This window comes from Mesoplodon mirus (genome assembly GCF_964341445.2).
Source record: "Mesoplodon mirus genome assembly, chromosome: 9".
NCBI lineage: Eukaryota > Metazoa > Chordata > Mammalia > Artiodactyla > Ziphiidae > Mesoplodon > Mesoplodon mirus.
Genome location: NC_138985.1, coordinates 25,045,843 through 25,056,643, shown reverse-complemented (window position 1 = coordinate 25,056,643; position 10,801 = coordinate 25,045,843).

Here is a 10,801-nt window from a genome sequence, read left to right as displayed (position 1 = left end):
CTTCCCCGGGGCCTCCCTGGTGGCGCAGTGGTTGAGAGTCCGCCTGCCGATGCAGGGGATACGGGTTCGTGCCCCGGTCTGGGAGGATCCCATATGCCGCGGAGCGGCTGGGCCCGTGAGCCATGGCCGCTGGGCCTGCGCATCCGGAGCCTGTGCTCCGCAACGGGAGAGGTCACAACAGTGAGAGGCCCGCGTACCGCAAAAAAAAAAAAAAAAAAAAAAAAAAAAAAAAACTTCCCAAGGGAAGCTGTGAAAAATCCCACTACCTGAAACATTTGAGAATAGATGGCGTGATGTACTGGAGATTATCCTGCAGGGAGTCAAATGTCCTCTGGTCCAGGGAGTGAACTAAAATAGCCACAAACCCCACAAAATCATCTTTTGGGGTTAAGATTCTGGGAGTCCAGTCAAGTCTTGCTTTATTGAATCCTTTGCTACAACCAGTATGAATTTCCCCAGGCTGAATTGAAGAATTGAAGCATCTTAGAACTTGAGCCTTGGCGGGCACTTGTGCCCATGGCAGTTAAGAGCCTATTCCGTGTGGCATCTGTCTTACATGTTGCACTGATTGGTGGTGTGGTTCCCACCCCCTTCCCTCCCTTCCCTTCCTCTCTTCTCCTCAATAAAGGAAACAGATGTGGGGTGGCAAAAGCTTGGAAACCACTCCTCTGCGATGAGTCATCCTGGTATGCCTGTTGGATGCCTGCTCTCTGCTGCACATTGCACTGTGGTTTGGCATTTGGAGGAGAATGTGGGTCTCACCAGAGCCAACATGAGACACGGGAACTGCTGAGGTCTGCTGGCCATTCCGCAGTGGACAAGGCCTGCAAAGCCTGTAGAGTTGCCATTAAAATCTTCTCCCTGCTCCTGCCCCAGAGATCTGCTCGGGGTTCTGGGTGTTTTCTGTTTTACAGCTATTATTAATGATTTGATGCGGCGGGGTGGGGTAGGGGGGCGGAGGGAGAGGAGGAAAGTTTTAATTCCCTGAGGATAGACCAAACCTGTAGTCAAGTTCAGCTCTAAGAGACTCCAGAGTGAAAATGTTGAAGGCCAGCTGCTCATTCTTCTTTCCTCTCCTAATTAATTGCAATTGATCCCAAAATACTTATATTTGGGGGCAGTCTCTGAAGCTGGAGCTGGATCAAGTTGCTGATATGGTCACAGAACTGGATCTGAGGCAAGCACAGGAGCCTAGGCAAGTCAAAAGGCTGAGAAGGCATTTTTCACAAAGGTAGAACAATCTTAAAATTTGTATGGAACCATGAAAGACCTTGAATAGCCAAAGCACTCTAGAGAAAGAAGAACAAAAGTGGAGACATTATGGTCCCTGATTTCAGACTATATTACAAAAAACTATATTATAGTAATCAAAGCAGTATGGAATTGTCATAAAAACAGACACATAGATCAACTGAAACAGAGTAGACAGCCCATGCACATATCATCAATTAATTTACAACAAAGAGGTCAAGAATACACAGTGAGAAAAGATAGTCTCTTCAATAAACGATGTTGAGAAAACAGGACAGCCACATGTAAAAGAATGAAACTGGACCACTATCTTACACCACACACAAAAGTTAACTCAGAATGGATCAACGACTTGAACGTAAGACCTGAAATCATAAAACTCCTAGAAGAAAACATAGGCTGTAAACTTCCTTGACACTGGTCTTGGCAATGATTATTGAATTTGACACCATACACAAAGGCAACAAAAGCAAAAATCAAGTGAGACTACATAAAACTCAAAAGCTTCTGCACAGCAAAGGAAACCATCAACAAAATGAAAAGGCAACCTACTGAATGGAAGAAAACATTTGTAAATCATATATCTGACTAACATACAAAATATATAAATAACTCATACAACTCAGTAGAAAAAACAAACAATCTGATTAAAAAATGGACAAAAGATTTGAATAGATATTTTTCCAAAGAAGACATATAGATGGCCAACAGGTACCTGAAAAGGTGCTCAACATCACTAATCATCAGGGAAATGCAAATCGAAACCACAATGAGATATTACCTCACACCTGTCAGAATGGCTGTTATCAACAAGACTCAAAATAACAAGTGTTGGCAAGAATGTGGAGAAAAGCAAACCCTTGTTCACTCTTATTGGGAATGTAAATTAGTGCAGCCAGTACGGAAAACAGTACAAGGTTCCCCCCAAAATTAAAAGTAGAGCTACCGTGTGAAATAACCAGGAATTCCATTTCTGGGTATTTATCTGAAGAAAGTGAAAACACTAATTCAAAAAGATATATGCAACTCTATGTTCAGTGCAGCATTATTTACAATAGCCAAGATATGGAAACAACCTAAGTGTCCATGGATGGATGAATGGATAAAGAAAATGTGATATGTATATATTATACATATATATGATATATATGAAGTATGATACACATATACACAATGGAATATTACTCAGCCATGAAAAAGAATGAAATCTTGCCATTTGCAACAACATAGATGGACCTTGAGGACATTATGCTGAGTGAAAAAAGTCAGATAAAGACAAATATTTTATGATCTTGCTTATTTGTGAAATCTTAAAAAAAAAAACAACCCCACAAAAACCCAACCAACCAGCCAACCAACCAACCAAACAAAAACCCTAAGCTTATGGATACAGAGAACAGGCTGGTGGTTGCCAGAGTTCGGGGGGTGGGCACATGGGTGAAGGGGGCTAAAAAGTACAAACTTCCAGCATGGAGACTATAGTTAATACTGTATTGTATATTGGAAAGTTGCTAAGTTTAGATATTAGAATTTTCATCACAAGGAAAGAAATTTGTAACTGTGTAGTGATGGGTAACTAAATTACTGTCATGATCATTTTACACTATATACAAATATCAAATCATTATGTTGTATACCTGAAACTAGTATAATGTTATATGTCAATTATATCTAAATTAAAAAAAAGAGAGACTGAGAAGGACTTGTAAGTCAGTTCCTGGGGTGTTTTCCAACTCAGTTTATTCCACACTTTCTCAGTTGATTGGAATGTGTAGCAATTTTTTCCACACAGTAGACTCTGGCCATTTATGGGTGTAACACTTACAGTTTAAGCCACTTCAGTGTGATCCAGAAGTCCATTCTATAAGGCGGAGTGCAAAGTTTTGCTGAGGCATGAATTTCAGTCACTGAACTGCAAAGTAGTTGTGGCTGAGAGTCAGTTATCTAGTGACTGGGAACAGCTCATTGCCCCGTCTCTACCTCTTACAGCAGCCCTTTCCATTTTCTTCGTTGTTCTGTGTGAGAAGGTTTGGAGACATCCTTGGTGAATGCTGTGAATCTTAAATGCCTTGTGACTACAAGCCATAGCCCAGCCTGGCCCAGCCCAGCCTTCCTCAACAGGTACAATCGTAAAGAAGACCCAAGGAGCTGTAAACAGAACAAATTTGAACCTGTTCAACATTACTTATTCATCTTTTGTTGTGGGCCAGGCCCTGTGTTAGGTGTCATAAGAGTTACAAAGATGAATATGACCTAGGTTGTGCCCTCAAAGAAAATACAACCAATAGGAGGAAAAAAACAGCACAAATGACCGTAATATAACGCAGTGCCAGATAACCACTCTGGGGTGTTTTTCACACCAACAACCAGTTCTCTGATTCTTCAGACATCATCTTGGTGTTCAATGATTCAATTCAATTCTGACACTACTTGGAGTTCGCGCAGGCCTCCCAGTTTAAGGGTTCAGTCTCACAAGACTATCCCCTGCTTCAGATGCCCGTCACAAATCCTGGGCCTCCCATACTTCTGACCTACCTGCTATAAATTGGGTGTTCCCATGACTTCCCCTTTAGGTTTGGTAATTTGCTAGAATGGCTCACAGAACTCAGGAACCCACTTCACTTATATTTACCAGTTTATTATGAAGGATATTATGAAGGATACAAATGAATACCAGCGGAAGAGGTACACATGATGAGGTCTGGAGAGGTCTCAAGCACAGGAGCTTCTGTCCCGTTGAGTTGGGGATCACCACCCTCCCAGCACATGGATACATTCATCAACCCAGAAGATCTCTGAACCCTGTTGTTTAAGGATTTCATCATACGTGAATGATTGATTAAATCTTTAGCCCTTGGTGATTGGACTCTGTCTCCAGCCCCTGTCCTCTTCCAAGACGTTGGAGGGGGGGACTGAAAGTTCCAAGGCCTGGTTTTTCTAGAGACCAGCCACCATCCAGAGGTGGTCTAGAGTGGGGTGGGGGTGGGGGTGCATCTCACTATCATACAAAAGACACTCTAATCACTCTGGAGATTCCAAGAGTTTTAGGAAATGTATGCCCAGGAACTGGGAACAAAACCAGATATTTATTTTTTATTACATCACAACCACTATAAGGAAATTACAAGTAAAGTGTTTCATGACTTACAATAATGATCAGCTCTACTTTTGAGACCTCGTGTTGTGATATCAGGATATCACGTAACATGAAAGAACTTGGATTCTGGAGCCTGCCAGGCCTGGGTTTGACTTGTGGGGCAAATCTCATAGCTACTCTTCTATCTCTTCATCACAAAATTGAGCAATGTCAATTCCCCTGGCAAGAGTGTGAGTAACCTCAGATCTCTTACGGGACGGGGACTTCTTGCCTGGAGTGTTATGTTGTCTGCTTGTCTGTTCAGTCCTCTACAGAGCTGTGCTGCTTTCTCCCAAGAACCCACAGTAAGACGGGGAGATGACTGCCTGAAACTTGCAATCCTATCACCTGCCAGCCTATGAAAGGCAAAGAGTGCTACCAGTGTATCCAGAAAGTCATTTGCCAGTAGCCATAGGTGACAAGAATCACATTTACGTACCAGGACATCTTGGTGTGCCATATACATATTCAGGTTCTGTAGACTTCAAAAAAGATATAATATCTCCTTTTTTGTGTAACACTAGCTTCAAGGTCAGGTTTGGGAGGACTCAAAAATAGGAGCTAGGAATTCTTATACAGGAGAGAAAAGGAGCAGTTGGGGAGTAGGCTGAAGGGGATTGAGGAAGTAGAAGCTGAAAAGTGAAGTAGGGGTTGGCGTAGGGGTTTGGAAATCATATGGCTGCGTGTTATTACCCTTAGGCCCAGGCAGATGGGCCTCTGCTCTGGTCCCATGCTTACCAGCTCTGGCCCTCCTCCAGCTGTGACTTTCCTATGGGACGAGATGGAGGCTAAGGGATGTGCCCACCCAGAGCCCATGCCCCCCTACTTCTAGACCATCCTCTGAATACCAGGGACACTGGAATTCCCTGCCTGAACGCCAAGGCTTGTGTGAGTTTCTTTCTCAGGTCTGTCCTCTTGAGGCCTAATGGTGCCTGCCATCTATGTACCCAAAGAGTGGCCAAGGAGTGGCTGTTTGGCAGGGGTGGGGGAGATTGAAGTTGGCTGGGTGAGCTGGGGGGCTTGTGTGCACATGGAAAAGGTCTTTCATGAGCTGGGCAGAACCAAAGGAGGAATGAGGGAAAGGAGCAGGCTGTGGGCCGGGGGCCTCCATTCGTATTATTACGCTAGGTCTGCAAATGTTGGTGGCAGGCCTGCAGTGCAGTCCAGGTTTATACCTTCTCAAGCAAACACACGGAATTTGCAAACAGTTCCTGATAGAATTAAACTGGCTTGTCCTAGATTCATCCCTGTTTATATCTCGATCTGCCATGTCACTTATTTGGCAAATAGTGCATGGTCATAGCATTAGGACCTCCTAAGCCATAGCTATGGTCCTTGTGATACTGGAGTAACTTAAAAAGGAGAAGACTGTCCTAGAGTTTACGGGAACGTCATGATGTCCACGCTATGAGAGGAGGGAGGCAGTGTTCCTTCTGGGCCTGACTCAGAGAGGGAAATTTTCACAGAGGCTTTGGAATCAAATGCAGACCTGTCTGAGACCTGGACAGACGGGACCTTTGGCTCAGCCCTGCCCCTCAGGGGACTCTGCTTTTTGGAGTGCCTGCCTTGAACTTTTCTCATTTCCACCCTGGCACTGGGGACAGGCCAGAGTTAGCCGTGCCATCCAGATGGGACTCCTTGGCCCTGTACCAGGACCCATGTTGGCCCTGGTGCTCCTTCCTCCCTTTTAGGGCATTCTCCCACCCTCTACTGCTCTGTGGGGTTGACCAGATTACCCAGAAGACCTGAGACTCATGCCTGTGGTGTCATCCCGGAACTGGGACCCTGGTTCCAGGAGGGCTGCCTGGGGAGAGGATAGCTCCTGTTGACTGATTGGTATTTCTTTCATGGGATCATAAGAAATTGGGCAACTAGCTGTGCTAATACAGAGATTTTGGTGACTCAAATGGTTTATACAGACAGAGGCCCTGCAAAAAAATATTTATCTGGGCTCCACACACCCTAGGAACAGTGCTATTTAAGTGCTTGTGCAAATGTCAATCTCTTCCCTCAGTTTTCCTCCTAATTCTGCTGTCTCCTAAATCCCATAACAAAGACCCCAATTCTTTAAAGAGCAGAAACAGAGAGGTGGAGGGGAAGTCCTAAGTGTTTAATTCCTCTGTCTTCTTTGACTTAGATAGTGTGGCTTCCTGACTTCCTAGTTGCATGGAGCCTTGCCTTCAGTTTCCATGTGGGATGCTGGCTTGGGTGAATCCTACAGACAGGAGGATGGGGGAGACATCAACAGTATTGGAGGGCAACTGGTAGGGGCTTTAAGGAAGATAATGTCAGATCCCTAGCAGGGGCTAAAGGACGAGGGACTTGAAAAGGTTTTCTGTCAATAAAATGGAGTTCCCAATGCATTCTGCCAGGTGCAACATGAACCCCTTCACCACCCAAAACTTCTGTTGTGTCAGCCCTAAGAAAGGGCACATGGGAAAAAGGATGAACACCCATTGGAGGGGTGGTGCCACAGCTGCTGCTAATTATGTTGAGAGTAGCAACTCATATTCATGGGCCACATTATATCCAGTATCTGGTTTAATCCTAATGACAAAGCTTGAGGTGGGTACTGTTATTATTTGCATTTCATAACAAGGAAATAGAGGCCAGAGAGGTGAAATAATTTGCCAGTGATCCCAGAGCTAGTTAGTGGTGAGGGCAGGGTTTGAACCCAGGTCTGTCTGACTGCTTGGGCCTGTTTGTGACCTGAGGGCCTTGCTGCTATTGTGGGGTGAGGAAGATCCATCCCGTACAAGAAAATCTGGGGCATCACTGGGGCTGAGTGAGTTCTTGCATGGGCTCCTTTCACTGTTTTAAAAAAAGCCTTCAAGTACTTTCAGTGACCACTTCAGTTGTCTTTTAAAAGGTAACTGAACATTCTTTCATGTGTTTGTTGGCAATCTGTATACCAAAATGTTCATTGCACCTCTATTTACAATAGCCAGGACATGGAAGCAACCTAAGTGTCCATCAACAGATGAATGGATAAAGAAGATGTGGCACATATATACAATGGAATAGTACTCGGCCATAAAAAGAAACGAAATTGAGTTATGTGTAGTGAGGTGGATGGACCTGGAGTCTGTCATACAGAGTGAAGTAAGTCAGAAAGAGAAAAGCAAATACCGTATGCTAACACATATATATGGAATCTAAGAAAAAAAAATGTCATGAAGAGCCTAGGGGTAGGACGGGAATAAAGACACAGACCTACTAGAGCATGGACTTGAGGATATGGGGAGGGGGAAGGGTAAGCTGGGACGAAGTGAGAGAGTGGCATGGACATGTATACACTACCAAATGTAAAATAGATAGCTAGTGGGAAGCAGCCGCATAGCACAGGGAGATCAGCTCGGTGGTTTGTGACCACCTAGAGGGGTGGGATAGGGAGGGTGGAGGGAGGGAGACGCAAGAGGGAAGAGATATGGGAACATATGTATATGTATATGTATAACTGATTCACTTTGTTGTAAAGCAGAAACTAACACACCATTGTAAAGCAATTATACTCCAATAAAGATGTTTAAAAAAAAAAAGGGTAACTGAATAGTAGGTGTGAGGTATTGACATTCAAGAAAAAGAGAGAGAGAGAGAGAGAGACTGTATTATGATTCTTTTCACCCAAGCACTTCAAAACCTTTCTAAAACCCTTCGTGGGAAATCCTGTTATCACACGTTGCAGAGTAACAACTGACCAGACTCGTTCAGGAAACCAAGGGCAGGGCAAGTCTGATTTGGAGAAAAGGAGCCCGGCTTAGGCTCCTCCCACAGCCCAGCCCCAAACCAGTCCTCCATCAATGTCAGCGCCATTGGGCCACCGTGGTCTTAGGGGATTTGGAATCTATGCTGTCTGCACATTTTTTAAAAATTAATTGGTTTATATATTGTTTGTTTCTTTAAGAGTTTTTTTTTTAACAGATTTACAGAGACTTCAAAGAATACTCAAAATATGACTGGATAGCTTAGGAGCATAAGAAAGAAGTGAAACAAGAGTAGGGAACAAAAGGAGTCTGCAGTGAGGCAAAACCAAACTCGGGTGAAGTGGGGAGATGCCGGAGTGACCCCCCACTCCTCTACCTGTGCTCAAGCAACCTCTGCATTTATGACCCACTCCCTTCCCTCTCCCCGTAACACACACAGATTTCTCAATTCCATACTCAGAGCCAGGCAGGTAGGGTTCAAATCTGGTTTGGAGTTAACTGTGTGCCTTTGGACAAGTGATCTAACATTTCCGAGCCTCTGTTTCCTTATCTTCAAAACAGGATAATAAATCCACCTCCTTAAATTGCCTTGAGAAATATATGAGAGGATACATGTAGAACACAGTGCAGTGGACTGAATGTTCGTGTTCCCCCACAATTCATAGACTGCATCCCTAACCCCCAAGGTGATGGCATTAAGAAGCAGGGGCCTTTGGGAGGTGATAGGTCACGAGGGTGGAGCGCTTACTAATGGGCTTAGTGCCCTTACGAAAGGGACCCCAGAGAGATCCCTCACCCCTTCCCAGCCTCCAGAACCGTGAGAAACAAATTTCTGTTGTTTATAAGCCACCCAGCTCATGGTAACTCTATTACAGAAGCCTGAATGGATTTAGACACTTAGTGTATGTAGCACTTGCACCTTGCAGGCTCTTAATGAGGGTTATATATTTCCCTCCTTCCCTCCCTCCTTCTGTTTTTCCTCCCATCTTTCTTTCCTCAAGTTTTTTCTGAAAAGTAATGTAATCAATTTGATTTTTCTCTTAGAATTGGTCAAATCATAAACTGCTTTCCTAGGAGAGTATACACGACAAAAATACTTTTTGCAGGGGAGTGGTATTAGAATTCCAAGGCACGGGGCACAGTTCCTAGGGAATAGAAGGCCCCAGGTGGACCACTGTAGGGCAAAGCACAGGGCCAGAGATGCTAAAAGGGGTGGGCTGGGGGGTGCCCAATGGAGAGGTATGAGTGTGTGTGTGTATGGCAGTGTGTGTGTGTGTTTGTGTGTATAAGTGAGCACTGGTGTGGGTATATGTGTGTGGGTGTGCGGCTGTGGCTGTGCATACATGTGTATACCTGATTGTGAGTGTTTGCAAGTTGTGTGGGTGTGCATGTGAGCGTGTGAGTGTGTGTGTGCGTGCGCACGCGAGATCAGAGGGAGAGGTCTGCCTATAGCGCAAAACTTGCCATCCACTCGAGTTTAAGAAACTAATTAAGAGAGCCCTTAAACTTTTGGAGTTCATTGAAGACGGTAGGCTTTTCCCCTCTCAGAAATTCCTTTTGGGAAATGAGAATATAAGAGAAAAAAATGTAAAGGCTTCTTTGAGAAAGGCCCTCTTTCTTCCTTGCAAAGGGGCTCCCGGGGGAGTCCCGGCAAGAACCCAAGGACGCCCATCGCCCCTCCTCCCCTCGGTCCTTCCTCTCTTTACTTCGGTGCCTTGATCTTGGTTCTCACTTTCTCCAGCCTCTGGCTCCCACCCCCATCCTGATTCCCTCCCTGCACATCCCTTCTCTGGCTTCTTTTTCCCTTCGGTGACCTTCTCCTTTCTCTCCTTCCCTCTCGTTGTTCTTTGCTTTTCATCCAGAGTGAGGGATGCTTGGGATAACACACCTCTGTTTTCCTTTTACTCCTATTACTGCTCAACATTCCCTCGAGCTCTGAGAAACGTCTGTTTCTTGGTCTCCTTTTTCTGGAAACCATGATTTATTTAATTTTTTTCTTTTTCTTTTCTTTTTTTTTTTATGGCTTAATGAAGCTCCTAGTCTTCTGTGAATATCCCCACCGACAGAATTTCAGAGCCTGCTGTTTAGAGGCACTGTTGTTTCCTTTTCTTCTATCACCAAATAATTGCCAGCTTCCTTCACTTAGCAAAAACGGGGAATATCAGCACGACAAACCCATGGCAAACCCACACCAAACCCACAGCCCCCTGTCTTTGCGCTTATGCCTCAATGGTGCAAGAGTGGTTTTAAAACTTAAAGAATATGCTACCTGAAGTATTATTTTTATTCTTGTTAGTCATAGCCTTTGTATAAACTCATGTCTCCATTTTAATAAATACAAGAGGCATTAGAGTTCAAGTGATTCCTGTAATAAGGATGGATACGTATTGTACCTTTAAAATTATTTATGGCCTGTTTGTGCCTGTGGCTTTTTTTTTTTTTTTTTTTTTTTCTTTTTTTGTGGTATGCGGGCCTCTCACTGTTGTGGCCTCTCCCGTTGCGGAGCACAGGCTCCGGACGCGCAGGCCCAGCGGCCATGGCTCACGGGCCCAGCCGCTCCGCGGCATATGGGATCCTCCCAGACCGGGGCACGAACCCGTATCCCCTGCATCGGCAGGCGGACTCTCAACGACTGCGCCACCAGGGAGGCCCGTGCCTGTGGCTTTGAATGATTGACGCCGTGATAGTTACAAGTGGCTGACACAAAGGC